Here is a 17,370-nt window from a genome sequence, read left to right on the forward strand (position 1 = left end):
TATCTTTCAGGACCCTGCTTTTGGGCGGCCTCTTCAGAAGAGCCGGATTGTCGGACTTTACTGGAGAGAAAACCAAGGAGGCAAAAGGCTCTACGCACAAAGGTAATACCCAGGTGGAATCTATTCACGATCGTTATACCTGTTTTATATACCTAAATGCGGCCCGCCCTTGGAAAGGACATGTCAAATAGTCCTCTTTACTTCTGCTTAACGCATTCATTGTAAACATACGCTTGGACGTATTATTTATCAATGGGAGATAATATATAGCGTCAGCTTATTACTATTATCTACACATTTTTTCTATAAATGTTTATTTCATATTGCATCCGTACACCTTGGTACGTTCAGTTTGCCAGGGGCTTCTTATGGCGCCCCTTAATACGGCAAGATAAGTCCGAACACTTTGGACAGTGCGGCACCCCGAACTTATATCATTATATGCATCAGCTCCGAATCATGTCTTGGGTCAATAGTTGGGTTAGCCCGGCTCCCTTGTTTTGGTACCTTACGTTCCGTTATATCGGCTAAGGTAGCGCAGGGAGAACTACTGCGATTGTGTCCCGGTTCTTCCGGACGAGCACCTCAGTAGAGAAAGCCGAAAACTGACTGTCATGATGCGGCGAGAGCTGGTCGCTGTTCGAGAGGTCTTGAAATCCTTAAAGATTTTTTCCGCTTTAGGCGAGGAGTCGGCCTCGTCCGATTTAGGAGTGTATAGCGCCCCAATTCGGCCTTCCGAATTCTAGGGGCTTCGCCGCAATTTAAAATTGTAGACTTCTATGGCTAGTGAGAGTTATAAAGCCGCATAGTCCGATTGCCTTGTTTGCTGCGCCAAACACCTCCTTCATGGACCAAAAATTTGGATAAAAGAGTGTTTTGGGTTTTCCACGAACACCCCGGTACTAGTTACGTGGGGGCGGAAGCCGACGACTGCCCTACTTTCAGAATTTTATAAACAGCCGCACAGAAGGTAATATTTTAAATCATCAAAGCGCCATATAGTGCAAACAAATTCGTTTTCATATTACAAAAACAACAGGAGTACATTCACTCAAAAATGGTGTCCTTGGTACATTCATCGGCCACGAGACGAGCGCCTTTCATCACGCCATCATAATATTTTTCGGGACAGCGATGTGCCTTGCCCTTCGGTGGTCCATCCTTCACCAGCCTCTCCGCGTCCAGCTTGCCCCATTGCACCTTCGCACGGGGAAAAGCCCGGCAGGCACCCTCAATGCAAACGGATCGCTTGATCACTTCAAGCCTCGGACATGCATTCACCATCCGCTTTATAAGGCCAAAGTAGCTGGCGGGCAGGGGCTCACCAGGCCACATCGGGACTATGAAATCCTTCATAGCCACTTCGGCCGCCCTGTGGAGTTCCACCAATTGCTTCAATTGGTCACTCAGAGGCATCGCGTGTTCGGCTCCAGCATACTGGGACCAGAACAGCTTCTCCGTTGAGCTCCCCTCTTCGGCATGGTAGAACTCCGCCGCATCTGATATGATGCATGGAAGATCTGCGAGTGCCCCTGGAGAGCTCCGAATTCGGGTAAGTAACAAAAATGTCTCCTCCACATGCTTGCTTTGCATAAAGAATGTCTTACCCACCACTATCTTCTTGGCCGCCTGGATTTCCTGCTGGGCCTTTTCGGCTTCGGCCTTGGCGTCTTTCATACTCGCAAGGGCCTTCGCAAGCTCAGACTCCTTCATCTTGAGGTCACGCTCCAAGGACTCGAACTTCTTGCCGAGCTCCTGGAGCTCTTGCTATACCTCGCCCACCCTAGCACTCTTCTTTTCACGCTCAATGCGCTCCATGGCCGCCTTGTCTTCGACCTCGGACAACGCTTTCTTCAGGGACGCCACTACAGTCGTGGCCCCTATTACAAAATCAGGACGCTTTGTCGTTAGAATCACCAAATTTGTATACTCTTTTGATATGTGAACGGGGTATCACTCACCTTTGTTCTCTTTGAGCTGCCTCTTCGTGAGGTCGAGCTCTCCCTAGGCCTGCTCCAAGTCCCGTTTGAGTTCGGTGACCTCGGCTGTACGGGCGGCAGCGGCAAGCAACACTGCCTGCTTATTCACACAAACACCTATTATTAGACTCCCGCGGATTAAACTTGACCCTTCGTTTGGCTTTTCTTTCCGAACACCAAACAGAGTATCAGGGGCTACTGTCTATTGGGTGATAATTTCACACACTTTTTTACTTACCTCAAAGCCTGTCAGGAGACTGGTGCAGGCTTCGGTCAATCCGCTCTTGGCAGACCGAACCTTCTGAATCGCCGCACTCATAAGAGTACGGTGTTCTTCGTCCATGGAAGCGCTGCGAAGCACTTCCAGCAGACTATCCGGTGCTTCTGGTGCGACAGGAGTCATCGGCATGGCCGGCTCGCCCTCCTTAGCGAGGGGCTGCCTGCCCAAGTCCAGAACCCTCGAAGGTTCCGGAACAATGTCCGGCTGAGAGCCCAACTTGCTGCGGCTCTCGTCGGCCTAATCTGTGGGGATCTTATGCCCCGTATGCTCGGCGTCTGGAATTCCGCCTTGGGGCGTCTCCAGAGTTGCCTCCCCCTGCTCGGGGACCCTTTGGGAGAACACCTCTGTATCATCCGCAGGCCGATGGGAGGTGGCCGTCGAGAGCGAATTCATTTCCGAATCGCTCAAAGACCCATCCGAAGAAGATACCTCGGGATGGGCCCTGGCCGGACTGCACATACGTGTTCGGCGTTACAACAAACTATGAAGCTAAGCCGCATTAAAAGTATTGCAAAGTGCGGATACTTACAATTGTGCTAGGGGTTTCCCCCTGGGCAGCCACTCCTCCTCGCTGTAGGCAGCCGTGGCGGAGTAGTCCGGAAGGGACGCCTTCCCCTTCTTTGGTGTCCTAGCCTCCCCCTCTGGGGCGGCTTTCCTTTTCTTCTCCTCCCCAGTGCGGGGAGGCGGAGTTTCTACGTGTTTCCACCCGCCTCCACGGGAGGAATCTGCCTCGTCGTCTTCGGACGACGATCTTATGACGGCGTTGCGCCGGGGACCTTTCCTGGTCCCCCAGGTCGCCCTCTGGGGCCCTTCGGCTTCCTTAGGTGGGACGGCCCCTTCCTTTTCCTCCTCCCCTTCAGGGGAGGAGTGCGCCTCGTCATCTTTGGACGAGGCATTTGGTACAACCTTACGCCGGAGAACCTTCCTGGTCCCCGGGGCCTTCTTTTCGGCGTTCTTCTCCGGTGCCTTGTAGGGCACTGGGACTAGCATCTCCGTCAGGAGAGCGTCTGCTGGGCCTTCTGCACGGCCAAAATTTCTGACAAGTTCAAATCCTTGAGGAGGGATCTCAAGAGTTGGCACATGAACGTCTCCAAAATGAAATCCTTAATTGCTAAATGTAACAGGGTGGTACTCATTTTGGATTGCTTGGAGGAGTTGAGGCCTCTTTACAGGCATGAGTTCAACTTTCGTAATCTGGTCAAGCTGCATTTGGAGCATCTTCTGCACCTTCGGTTTTTGTATTGGAAAAAGAGGTGCACTATAAGATCCATTAAAGTGGGTGAGGAGAACACTAAATTTTTTCATGCTCTGGCTTCTGAAAGATATAGGCATAATTCCATTGCTTCTTTCAGGTTGGAAGATGGTACTGTTGTCTCTGGTCATGAGCAAATGGCTGCTGCTCTCTGGAAAAATTTCAAAAATAGGATGGGCACTAGTCATGGTGTCGAAATTTCTTTTGATCTCTCCTCAATCCTGGATAGAGTGGAGGGCCTGGATTCCCTGACTAAATGGTTCTCCAAGGAGGAGATGGATAATACTGTCAAGAGCATGCCCATTGACAAGTCCCCTGGGCCAGATGGCTTTAATGGGCTGTTTTTCAAAAGGTGTTGGCCCATAATCAGTAAGGATTTCTATGAGTTGGCTTCTGCTTTTCATGAGGGGACTGCTAATCTGGAGAACATCAACTACTCATATATCACCCTGGTCCCTAAGAAAAGATCTCCTGAATCTATTAATGATTTTCGACCTATCTCTCTCACTGGTATGGGTGTAAAGTTCCTTTCTAAGATGGCTACCAACAGATTGCAGTTGGATATTATGAGATGTTTGCATAAAAACCAATATGGTTTTATTAAATCTAGAACCATTCAGGACTGTGTTGCTTGGACCTTAGAGTACCTGCACCAATGCCATCAGTCAAAAAGGCCTATTGTCATTCTCAAGCTGGATTTTGAGAAAGCTTTTGACTCAATTGAGCATGAGGCTATTTTTCAAATTTTGAGGCAGAAGGGTTTTAATGAGAAATGGATCTCCTGGGTCGAATAGTTCTTGGCCTCTGGAACCTGTTTTGTACTTCTTAATGGAGTACGCGGGAAGAAATTTAATTGCAAGAAAGGGGTTAGGTAGGGTGACCCTCTTTCACCCCTTCTGTTTCCCATTGCTGCAGATTTGTTGCAGTCAGTTGTGAATGATATGCATCATAAAGGGCTGTTATAGATTCCTATTCCCTGCCATGTTAAGGATTACCCAATTATCCAGTATGCTGATGACACCCTCATTATTTTGCCTACTGAGGAATCCCAATTGCTTGCCTTGAAGAAAATGTTGCTTCTGTTCTCAAAGTCCACTGGGTTGCATGTCAACTATCATAAGTCATCTATGCTACCTATCAATGTGGATTCAGTGGAGATTGCTAGGCTGGCTGCAGTCTTTGGTTATGTGGTTGGCACCCTTCCCTTTACTTGTCTTGGGCTCCCTGTGGGAATTACCAAACCCAAGATCTTGGACTTAATGCCTCTGGTTGATAGTATGGAGAGGATACTTTCTTTTAGCTCTTCTTTCCTTGCTCATGGAGGAAGGCTGCAGTATCTGATCTCTGCCATTTCTTCTGCGCCAATTTTTTTCCTGTGTAGCCTGGACCTGCCTCCTGGTATATTAAAGCAGTTGGAGAGAATATAGAGGCAGTGCCTTTGGAGGAAGTATGGGCAAGATTCTGGTCAGTCTTAGGCTGCTTGGGGATTGGTTTGCAGGCCCAAAAACAAAGCTGGCCTGGGTATTTGGAATCTGAAGCTGCAGAATGAGGCTCTGCTTCTCAAACATGCTAGCAATTTTTACAATAAAGTTGATGTGCCCTGGGTACAACTAATTTGGACTACTTACTACCATGGCAGAGTTCCTCATGCTACAATCATTTGTGGCTCCATCTGGTGGAGGGATATATGCAAGTTAATGGATAAGTTCAGGATGGTTTGTGATGTGCATGTTAATAAGGGTGACACTGTCTTGTTCTGGTCTGATTCTTGGTCCTTGGGGGACTCTAGTATCCCCCTTGAACAAAGGTTTGCTAGGCTTTTCTCTTTTGCCATTGATCCTCTTATTTTTGCTGCTGAGGTTTTTGACTCGACTGAGCTCACTTCCTTATTTCATTTACCTCTCTAGGAGAGAGCCTTTGGAGAGCTACAGTCTTTACAAACCCTGCTCCTGCATTCCAAGCATAACAGTCAGTTGAATGATACATGGGTTTGGAAAGAGAATGGCAAGGGTTATTCTGCCAAGAAATACTATTCTTTCTTGCATAAGCACGTTGTGTCCAACCCAATTCTGTCTTGGATCTGGGCTAGTTGTTGCACTATGAGAATCAAGTTCTTTGCTTGGATGTTGATCATGGATCGGTTGAATACACATGATATGCTAGAAAGAAGGCACTAGAATTTATCTGATTCAAACCTTTGTGTGCTATGTCCCATACACTCCAAGGAGGATAAAGATCACCTCTTCTTTCAATGTAACTTTAGTTGCAGGGTTTGGAATTATCTTCAAATCAATTGGATTGCTGGAGATGATATGATTGCCGTTGCTTATCAAGCTAGAAAGGATTTTGGCAAACCTTTCTTCTCTGAAGTGGTTTTTCTGTCATGCTGGAACATATGGAATGTTAGAAATGACAGGGTTTTCAGGAATATTAGACCTTCTTTTCGTAGGTGGAGGTCTTCTTTTATTTTGGACATTTCACTTTTGGTTCATAGAATTAAGCCTAAGTTCAAAGAGGATCTGCTTAGATGGATCTCTTTTTTGCCACCTTGAGGTTAGCATGTTGTTTTTTCTTCTTTTTTCTTTTTGGGTCTCTTGGACCTTGTAAGTTCTGCACATATGTAATCTTTGCTTTGGGAGTAATAAAATTGATGTGGGGCCCAAGCCCTACAGTTTCAGGTCAAAAAAACGTACCATCTCAACGACAACGGGCACACAAGGTTATGTCTGCTTACCAGGCCAGGGTAACGCACGCCCATAACCTTCCCTCGTTGGAGGCACCGACAAGAGGCATGACAACGGACCGACTAATAAAGGCCTTCCCATAAAGGCAAATGTGGTTGCACTGGTCAGCTCGATTCAGTGGCACCATGACCCGATCAACTTTATGTTCAAGTTCAATTAGAATCAGGTTTAACTTGAAATAAAATGCTCGAGTCACCATATTCCATGCTCATGCAACCATATGACATGCATCACATATCACTTAGAAATAACAGATCAACCTCATCAAAAGTTCTACTTGCACAAATCATCACTAGACCTTACTGATTTTTTTTCTCACTGGTTATTTACACTCATCATTTTTAGATTATCATTACCATATGAAATCCATCATGCACATACGAAAAATAATACCGATGCTAGTCATAGCAAAATCACATAGTCAAACTACTCATGCTAGATCACACTAGTTTCAAGTACTCACTTCTGTAAACTAAGAATCTTGCTCATGACAAAATAACTAACACAAGCATTATTCATTAAAAAACTACATGCATGAAATAACTTTTATTCAAGCTGGAAAATCATGGATATTGCAAAGACACCATGAAAATGCGTGTGTGGCTTGCCTTAGTTCAGAGGAGCTTCACACTCCTCCTGGATCTTTTCAAGACAAGCTTCTCCCTCTGAAAATAATTAAAATGACAAAAAGAAAACATCAAGGACACTTCTGAAAATTACCAGAAAATATAGATAGTAGAGAAAAATCTCATCTTTGGTGTGCTGCTAGAGCTTTCCAGTAAGAACACAATGCAAAAAGAATCAACTCATTTGGACTTGTGGGTTAGGAGTTATAGCCAATCAAAGTTTCTGGTCAAATTTGATTTAAATTTGAAATAAAAGAAAACTAGGGGGTGACGTCAATGGCGCACTTCAGGAATGCGCCACCACTCATACCGCTTCGCGCGCGGCTGAGAGGCTGACAGCAGGCCCCACTGGTCAGGTCGGAGGGAGAGGGAGAGAGAAACAAAGGCGGGCAGCTTGTCGGCGATGCATTCTCCGGTGAGGAGTGCCCGACGGCTAGATCAAGAGGAATAGAAAGAGAGAGGAGGTCGAGGTGCACCTGCCCGTACTCGTAGCATGGCTAGGGGTGGTCGGACGGGGTCGGAACGGGCCTCTCCAGCGGCAGCAGGAAGCAGAGGTCGGTGAAGTTGGAGATGACGGCATCGTGGGGCTGCACCAGGGGCTCCAAGGGGGTCGGACGGCACCAGTGAGCCACCAACAAGCTGCCTAAGGAGTGGGTTGAGCTCGGGAGGGAGTGGAGTGAGGTGGAGGGGCTATAGGGAATCGCCAGGGAGCTCGGGTCGGGGCCGCGGCCAGAGGCCTACCCGGTCGGGCTTCGGCTTACCTACGAGCTTGTGGAGGTTGTGCAAGTGAGAGGTGATGCTCAAGGAGTCGGGAGGGGGAAGCATTTATAGGTGAGCGAGAGGTGGGGATCGGGGCTCCGCCGGAAGGCTCTGGACATGGCGCTCGGCGAAGAATGGCATCAGCGAGAGGGGGAGAAGGCGCGCAGCTCACACGGGCACTATGGGAGGGCGAAGACGAGCACAGGAGCCAGAAAGTCAACGAGCACAGTGGCACGGGCGCACTGTTGGCTTGGCTGCACCATGCCCGTGCTCTCTGCGGCAAGCTCCGGCGTCAGCGAGCGCCGGGGAGGAGTTAAGCGGGTCAAGACGATGATGGTGGCGAGGTTTGGCAAGGTGCGGCGGTCGGGGAAGCGAGAACGAGTGCAACAGTAGCTCGGGCGCGTCGCAGAGCACGTCGGTAGCATGCCAACACCCCTGGACGAACATGGTCACCACATGAACTATGACATCAGGCCGCGCTAAGCTCAAACTCCATGTCTGGCGTGTAGTCCTTGTTGGTTTGAGTGGTTCCAACGATTTGAGTTGAACCCAGGAGATGTGTGTGCGTGGTTTACTACCTGGTAAGTTTCTGGACAGTAACTTGTGAGGTTAACTGAGAGTGATTTAGCAAGAGTTAACGGCTGGGCTTAGGGGTTCGGCAATATCTTAGGAAGGTAATGACGCTCATAAAAGAACAGCCTAATTGGATCAAGGAAAAACATACTTGCTGTGTAAAGTGGCCATTCTATCCAGAACAGAATTGATTTTCTGTAGCAAAATATTCCAAAAGTTATGCAATATTTTTGCTCATATAGGTGCCCTAGGGTTCAAAGAATATTTGGGAATTTTATCAAGATTTTAGGAGCAATAAAAATGAGTGTTGCTTTGGAGCATACTTTTCTGAAGTGAGTTTCAGAGAAGAAAATGAATATTTTTCCTTTATGAAAAATATTTCTTGGGTCATTTTTGGGATTTTTCAGAGAAACAAAGTTGAGTTAGGGATGGATGGGTCACTTGGGTGAAAATCAAAGCTAGGCCCAAGTGTTCAAGTCCATTTGAAAATATTCAAAACTACAAATCCAAAGCAAAGGCAAAAGAAAGTCTAGAAAAAGAGAGAAGGCAAATCCGGGCTGTCACAATACACTACAAGCTAATGATCCAAAGTAGTTCCAGATTATAAAACACTAAATGATGTAAGCACCAAAAAACACAAAATGCAACATGGTGTACAAGGACTACTAACACAGACTGTACCTTCTTGAATTATTCGTTCTTCTGTTGAAAATACTGAAGTGTAATTGCACCTATAACCAGGGCGCAAACTGCATATCAATATATCTATCTTGCAAAAGTATGCCAATAGTTTCAAGCAACAGATTAGAAAAGTATTTATGCTATGTTGTCATGATACGGGGACTTTCTGGTAGATGGCCTCAATGTTTCCTCAAGTCATGAAAATGTACTATAATTTGCTTGTCATCAATTCCTGCAAATCTCTATCTCTCTCTCAACATAGCAGATCATCATTAGACACTAAATACTTTAATGGGACCTTGCAAAATGCTTGCATTAGATCCCTCATTAGACACTCTATGTTCATCACCAGAAGCATGTAAAATGTTTGCATCAAATTCTTCATTAGTGGTCTGTTCATTAGACAGTTCAGGCTCAAGAAGAACACGAGCTTGTATGCACACCAGGTTCAGTCAGTTCAGTATTGATTGGGGGAGTTATAAAATAAGCATAAATTGGTTTCATTTTCTTATAGATTCCCTACATACAAGAAGTTTTACAACACCATCAGGTTTAACTATTGGCCGAAATTAAATAGTTGAATTAGATATAATCGGGTATGTGATGTACCTTCTTGTTGCGCATGCTACTCTTGCAAGTTGTGGTTGTCCGTTTGCGCAACCTCGATGCCATGCCTGTGCTGCTGCCGTTGTCTCCCTCGTGGGCTACACCTAGGGTTGGATCTTCATCTTCTTGTCCTTCCATTCACTTGAATCCTGGTGACCGGCACAAACAAGGGTGTGAGGAAGTGTTGTTGGTCAGTCCAGCGGCGGCTAGGTTAGGAATGAACCAGACTGGAGGATGGAGCGAACGAATTGGGATTTTTTCTGCTGTCGATCGATATGGGAGGAGTTCGTGCCGCGAGCCTTCTATAGGGCCTGCCTCTTGCACTTACGTTATTGGCCCATCCAAATTGAAACATTTTTCTTCATTTTTTACATTGCTTGCTCATGCGCTGGGACGAACAAAACTAGCCTGGGCCAACCTAGACGACTCAAACTAGGTGCACACTTTCCAGCCACCCGAGGCGGCTGCCCATACCAGCCCCTATGGTGGCGTCGCCCCTTTTTGCATGTATGATTGGGGTAGTGAATAATGTTGCAATGGCGCTTTTGATTTACCCACAATGGTTGAATTGCTTGTTTCTATTAACTGAGTTTGCCAATAATGTGAAGGATGCCAGTCTTTTCATCCTATTGTAGATTGCTTAGATCTCGATATGCCAAATGTAATTGCATGAAATATACATTAAAAGCCAGTGTGATGTGTGTTGCTACAACTAGTCTGACAACGTCCTCATATAACATATCAAGGACGCACCATCTTATCAGATTAACCATTTCACTTACCAATGCAGTGTGGGAATAAAGAACTATTAGAATTGTGTATGCAAGCAATCGATGCCATGGACTCATTCGTAGAACCTTGTAAGCGAAAAACAAGTTGTAGTGTGCCTGTACAAAGAGCTAGCGTAAGTTCAGTTACCTGCTTCTCAGAATTTTAGTTAGCCACTTATTGCAAAATTGTTCAATTGTGTTGCTTGGCTTAGTTTAGTTTGCTACTGATTACATAATGACATAGCCTGTTAATCGTATTATAGATTGCGCATATCTACGTGTTTGATACTTATTGTTAAGAATTACATGTTTGCCTGAACTTAAATAGCTACTTAAGCACGTAGATAACTGGTCATATGTACTTCTAGGGTGCAGCAGATTCACGTGTAATTTATGTTAAGATACCCTGTTTGTTTAAATGGTTTGTTGTTATCACTTGTATCACTAGTAAAGTTTGCATGTTCATAGATAGACAACTGTCAGGTTTATATGAGGGACACCATCTTTTTAACTTATATATATGTGTGTGTTGGAATCATTTTGCTTACATCAAAGAAATTTACAGATGTGTGTCTTGCTGGTAAACGGTACCGACTTGTTACTTTAATACGTTGCTAAGAACCTGTTAGTTTTACTAGTTCATGTGTAATTAAATATGTTGCCAAAACTAGTTAGTTTTACTAGTTTGATGTTAGTTTCTTATAGATCTTGCAATACTTTATTTATGATTGCTAACATTCAAGTTTGCAGGATCCAACTGAAGCTCCGTTGGCACAACATGTATGTTTTCAGAAACTTCCTTGTTTACCTGGTTTGCTATTGTAACTTGTTGCTGTAATCATCTTACCAACTTCAAGTTTTCAGGATCCAATTGGAAGTCCAATTGCACAACAAGTACATTTTCAAAATATATTTGTGTAATAGGTTTGTTGCTATAACTTGTTCCTCTAATCAAGTTACTGACTGCTCAACTTTTCAAGATCCAAGAGAAACTCCAATGCCACAACAGGTTGCTTTTGCAAAACTTGCTTGTTTAACTGCTTTCCTGTTGCAACCGGTTGCTCTAATCACATTACTGGCTACTAAACTTCTCTGGATCCAAGAGAAACTCCAATGCCACAACAGGTACCTTTTGCAAAACTTGTTTGTTTAACTGCTTTGTTGTTACAACCGGTTACAATGATGTTAATAACTACTTTTCAGCATCCAATTGAAACTCTTTAGTTCCTTGTTTGTTTAACTGGTTTGCTGTTCGAACTCCCAGTTGAGATGTTTTGCTCACTTCAACTTTTTGGATTCCAATCGGAACTTTACTGGCAAAATAGGTTAGCCTAAGATCAAAGAGCGAGGTCCCCATGGACGTTGTATCATCCCACAACAGTGGCACCAGCCCAATCGTGCATCATGAATTACTAACTGCTGATGCTCTAGAGGCTAAACTATTGGTAGAAAGAGATTCTGCTTTTGCACTTGATGAAGTTGACATGTTGAGGAACCAAACAACACAATCACAAGCAGTACTCAAGTCAACCCTTAAATATTTGGTGGATTTCAAAACAAAGCAAGCTGAGACTAACCAAATTGTTAAGGCCTTGAAGGAAAAAAGGAAATTAAATTCCCACCTGGTAAATCATAGGTAAAATGTTTTTCCATCGTTGAATAACCTTTGTGTTGTTTGTTCATGTAATTGATCAAACCATTTGTTTTAGAGATCATGTAATAATTGTTTTTTGGTTTTTGGTTTGTAATTGTTTTTAGCATGAGTATATATTAGTTGATAAGACTCTGAGACATTTCATTTTGATTGTTGTGCCAGACCTAAAATATGCCAATTGGGTTGAATGTGCATTCAACCATAATAGTAGTATAGATGGTCCTGAAATGGCACGCAACTGAAAGGTCCAAGATGTTGTACTAGCTTCTCTAAAGAAATGATGCTCTTCTAGCAAAAAAAAGTACAACAGCCTGGCTTATGTATGTTAGTTGACATTGTTGATCCATATCTTCTATAAGTGTTTATATGTCTGTTAGTTTTGTACATTATTGGTTGGTTGGCTCGGTATTTTGAATCTTGAGACATCGCTTGTGTACATATCTAAATGGGAGTACACATTATGATGCGTGTGACCCTTGAGTTGGACATAAAGTGGTTTCAAATATTTGAATTCACCTTAAACTGGATTCTAGCTCCTGAATTCGTGTATCGGCATTTGTAAATCATATTCATATATGATAGTGCAATACATCTCTGTTGTGCTTTTGAAGATATATAAAAACACATAGAATGAGTTACAAAGATCCGTATAAGAATACAAAATGGATTCGAATTTAGTTGTTAGGGTAAACATGGATGCCTATTGTCCCAAAATTCGAAAGAAGCGGAAAAATATCCACTCCCACGTCGGCTACCCGAAGCCAGTGTTTGCGAGATTGAAATTACTGTCTACCCCTTTCATGGACAATCCATCGGCCTGATTTCCACCGCTCTCAATTAGACGTGACATGACCGCCTCTGAGACCATTCAGACACGGTGGGCACCAAGCGTGGGCGGCAAAATATATTTTATTGAAGCTCCTCCGAAAGACGTTTGTCTCTCCCTCCATTTCCCCATTCATACACGATGGGCGGCAAAACAAACTCGACTTGGCCAAAATTGATGTAGGCAAATATTTTCAATAGGGGCAGGTTTGTAACTTCACTCAGACGTGACACAACTGCCCTACCGTGGGTGCTCAATGTGGGTGCCAAAACACCCTCTCCTCGCCTGAAATCGCTCTGGGCAAATATTGGGGAGATGTGAGATTACCGTCCTATCCCCAACCAACGAGACGTCCAAATTTTAAACGGGGGCTAAGTTCATAACTTTCCCATATTTCATACATGGGTGTCCCAAAAACATGGTTCCCCGTACCCTCTCCCTCCATTTTTCCATTCATACACCGGCTAGAACACCATCCCCACACCAGCCTCCTCCGTCCGCCACCCCATCCACAGATGTCGTCCTCCACCCCATCCATCGCCTTTGTCCTCCACCATGTCGGAGGGCCTACCAAGACCGCGTCGTCCACTGGTAGAGATGGACATTTCTCATCCACGACAACGGACCAGGAGCCTTGCATCACGTCCTCTGGCTTCATCAGCGCCGTCGTCCTCCTGGTCGGGGCCACTCCCACGACCTTCTCGTCCACTGCAACGGGACATATCCCCCGATGCACCCATCTACTGTCATAGATCTGCTTCAATGCCACCGACAACCATCACATCCCCAATGCCTACACTGCGCCGCAAGAGAGGTGGTACTTTATATCTGCTCAACTTTTTGATCTCAACCAGAAAATAGATCGTAGCTTGGTTACTATACTTTCTTTTCAGCTCTAAGAATTTAGTTCTTAGTTCGAAGCAAACAATGTTTGCTAAATAGCATTTCTGTGATTTGCAGCTTCAAATCTGCCATGGCACAGTCATAATAGTGTTTAATTGATCGTGCTTCGGGTTACCCCTTTTATGATAACTATACGATCAGCATATGTGCTTTGTGTCATAATAGCACCGCCCATGAAGGTAAACAACCTTAGTTGTTCAAATAGGAATATGATATTATAAAAACAGAGTCGTTTAATTGGTCAGCTAAATGTTCCTTATTTTGTTTCGAAAATGCATGTACGCCGCTCGGGTGTGGATCTACAGGGTACCCACGATGGGTCACTGTCGGTGTCAAAACCGGCAGATCTTGGGTAGGGGGCCCAAGCTGTATGTCTGCGGATCAATGGTAACAATAATCAATGGGACACACTGTGTAAGTGCATCTAGTGCCCCTTAGTGATTTTGGTGTATTGAAGACTTATAGGTTAAGGTACTAATATGTTTGTGAGTGTACACAGGCCCTATAAGTCAATGAGGAGTTTGATATTTACAGTAAAAGTCGACCCCTAAAAATGAATGTCTTCGGCTGAAGACTTTGGTTCGCCTGAAGACTTTGAAAGTGAAGAAGTTGGTGTGACCTTGAAGACTTCGATATTCATGCGAGGAATCTGAAGCATGAAGACTTTTGTTTTCGTAGTTTCATTTTCTCTTTCTTGAGTCATAGGAAACACCGTACTGTTAAAGGGGGTCGAGGTAATACTAAGGAAACTGATTTCCAAGTGATGCTCATCTCAAAATCCTACACCTACCCAATCCTTCGAGCGAAGCCATTGGAAATCTCATATCAGTTCAGTCAATTTCTTCAGTGACAGAGATGAAGATCTTCTAGTCTCAGAGGAATTTGTTCTGGCTGAGGAGTTAGGAATTCACCAGTGCAGATTGCCTACACAGTGAGGAACATGATAGCCCTGAGGAATTCGAACCTCAAATATCCGACCGTTGCAGAGCCGCGCGCCAGCTGTCCCAAAATATCCTACCACCTAACAGTCATATCAGCTAACGACATTTATGTCTTATCATGTTGGGCTGCTCCCTAGGCTATAAATAGCAACCCCCTACAACCACTAGCTGGTTGGCTGCTCCAAAAGAAACTGACACTTGTCATTTGAGAGCATCCCATCCTCCGAGGACTTTGAGCAAACATCATCAAGTGAGGAAAACCCAAATCCCAAACCCAAACCGACAAATCCCAAAGTGATTGAGCATCACTGAAGAGATTGTTCCTATGTGGAACCGATGCTTGTTATCTTTGAGGACCGTGTATCCAAGAGGAATTGTGGATTGCCGAGTGACCAAGTCTATGAAGGTTTGGAAGTCACCTGTGAAGACTTAGCACTACTGTTGGGCGAGGTCTGTGTGATTTAGCTCAAGGAGAATACGGTGAGGACTGTGTGTCCTCGAGTTTAAATACTCAGCCGCTCCAACCAGACGTACAACTGTCATAGTAGTTGGAACTGGTCTACCAAATCATTGTCTTCACCAAGCCAACTGGTTCTATTTCCTCAACCCTTTCATTTCCTCAGTTATGTGTTGATGAACCTGATCATTACTGTTTGAAGACTTTGACTGAAGACTTTCTCTAATTCCTCAATCATATTTCTTCAGTATGTTTTGTCTTCATACTGCTTATCCCGTGTTTACGCTTTTTGTACTCTGTGTTTGCCTTTTATTTCATCATGATGACTATGATGTTGCTCCGTTATGCTTATACCTGAGTACTTATTCCGCTGCAAGTAGTTCTTCGCTTAGGAATTTCCTCACCCTGAAATTCCTCAGTGAAGATTTCATAAAAATTGCCTATTCACCCCTCTCTAGTCGACGTAACACACTTTCAATTGGTATCAGAGCAAGGTACTCCCTTGTTCTGTGTGATTTTGGTTTAACCACCTGGAGTTTTTAGTTATGTCGACTGCAGGAATGAAGAAAGTGACATGTCCCTTGTTTGACGGTCATGAGTATCCCAAGTGGAAGGCCATGATGAAGAAGCGACTCATGGCGATGAACAGCGAACTGTGGACCATCACTGAGATTGGTCTAACCAATCTCTACAAGATGGCGTGGGCTGATGATATTCGCAAGTACACTCTACTCAACCTCATGGCGAAGGATGTCATCTGCTCCTGTTTGTCCCAAAATCAGTCCAGAAACATCATGCATCCCAATCATGCGAAGCTCATCTGGGACCGACTCTCTGAGGTCTACGAAGGCCATCTCACTCGTCATGATCCTTGGTTTGAGGATTTCAAGGTATCACTCAAGGAGATGACTTTCGCACCTGAATCATCATCCAATGCACCATGCCTTATGGCAAAGGGTGCCAAGGTAATTGAATGCTACCTTTCCAAATCTAGTGATGATGAATCGGGTGATGAATTTGGCCCCAACTATGTCAAACTTGCTTCCCTTGCTATCGGTGTCAAAACCGGCGGATCTCGGGTAGGGGGTCCCGATCTGTGCGCCAAGGCTGATGGTAACAAGAAGTAAGGGACACAGATGTTTACCCAGGTTCGAACCCTCTCGATGGAGGTAAAACCCTACTTCCTGCTTGATTAATATTGATGATATGGGTAGTACAAGAGTAGATCTACCACGAGATCATAGAGGCTAAACCCTAGGAGCTAGCCTATGATGGTATGATTGTAATTGTGATCGGCCTTCTAAGGACCAACCTCTCCGATTTATATAGACACCGGAGAGGGCTAGGGTTTACATGGAGTCGGTTACATGGAAGGAAATGTAATATCCGGATCGCCAAGCTTGCCTTCCACGCCAAGGAAAGTCCCATCCGGACATGGTCCGAAGTCTTGAGTCTTGTATCTTCACGCTTCAATAGCCCGGACGTTGTACACAGTCCGGCTGTCCGGATACCCCCTAATCCAGGACTCCCTCAGTAGCCCATGAACCAGGCTTCAATGATGATGAGTCCGGCGCACAGTATTGTCTTCGGCATTGCAAAGCGGGTTCCTCCTCCGAACTCCAAAGTGGTTTTCAAACACGTAGACCGTGTCCGGATCTACGAGATGGTCTTCATATGCCACCATAGAGGGAATGATATTTCACAAAGGCCATCTACTGACAATTTTTTCCTAATGACGTGATATGTTATTACGGTCGGATCATTATTCGATCTGTTATCCCACAACCAGCTACATCATGTATTGCGAGGTGGTTTCTTTGACATGTCTCGTCAAAGCAAAGATTGTGTCCCCTTATCATGGGATCCTCATCAATACGGTATGGGTAATCTAACCGTGCCGCTAACCGCGGTGAGTGGGAGGCAGATGGGTTCCACCAGGCAAGTGGGGGCTATTGCCTTTATAAGGAGGTCAGATTCCTTTCTCTTTTACCCACGCCTTCTTCTCCCGCTAGCTCATTCCCCTCCATTGAAGGGAAGTTTCCCGAAGATGTCCGGATCCAGAGCAGGAGGTAGATGGATGGCCTCAACTGTCCAGGAGAAGGACATCAAGAAGCTCCGGGGAGCCGGGTATCTGGCCCAGAAGATCGGTCACCGTCTTCCACCGGCGGGACAGGTCGTCCCTACTCTGGAATCTCATGAGAGAGTCGTGTTTTCCCCATTTCATCCATGGGCTCGGGTTTCCCCTTCACCCGTTCATTCGGGGAGTCATGTATTACTACGGGATCGATTTTCGCGATCTTCCCCCAACTCCTTCCTCAA

The sequence above is a fragment of the Triticum dicoccoides genome, chromosome 3B, assembly GCF_002162155.2.
Source record: "Triticum dicoccoides isolate Atlit2015 ecotype Zavitan chromosome 3B, WEW_v2.0, whole genome shotgun sequence".
NCBI classification, from domain to species: domain Eukaryota; kingdom Viridiplantae; phylum Streptophyta; class Magnoliopsida; order Poales; family Poaceae; genus Triticum; species Triticum dicoccoides.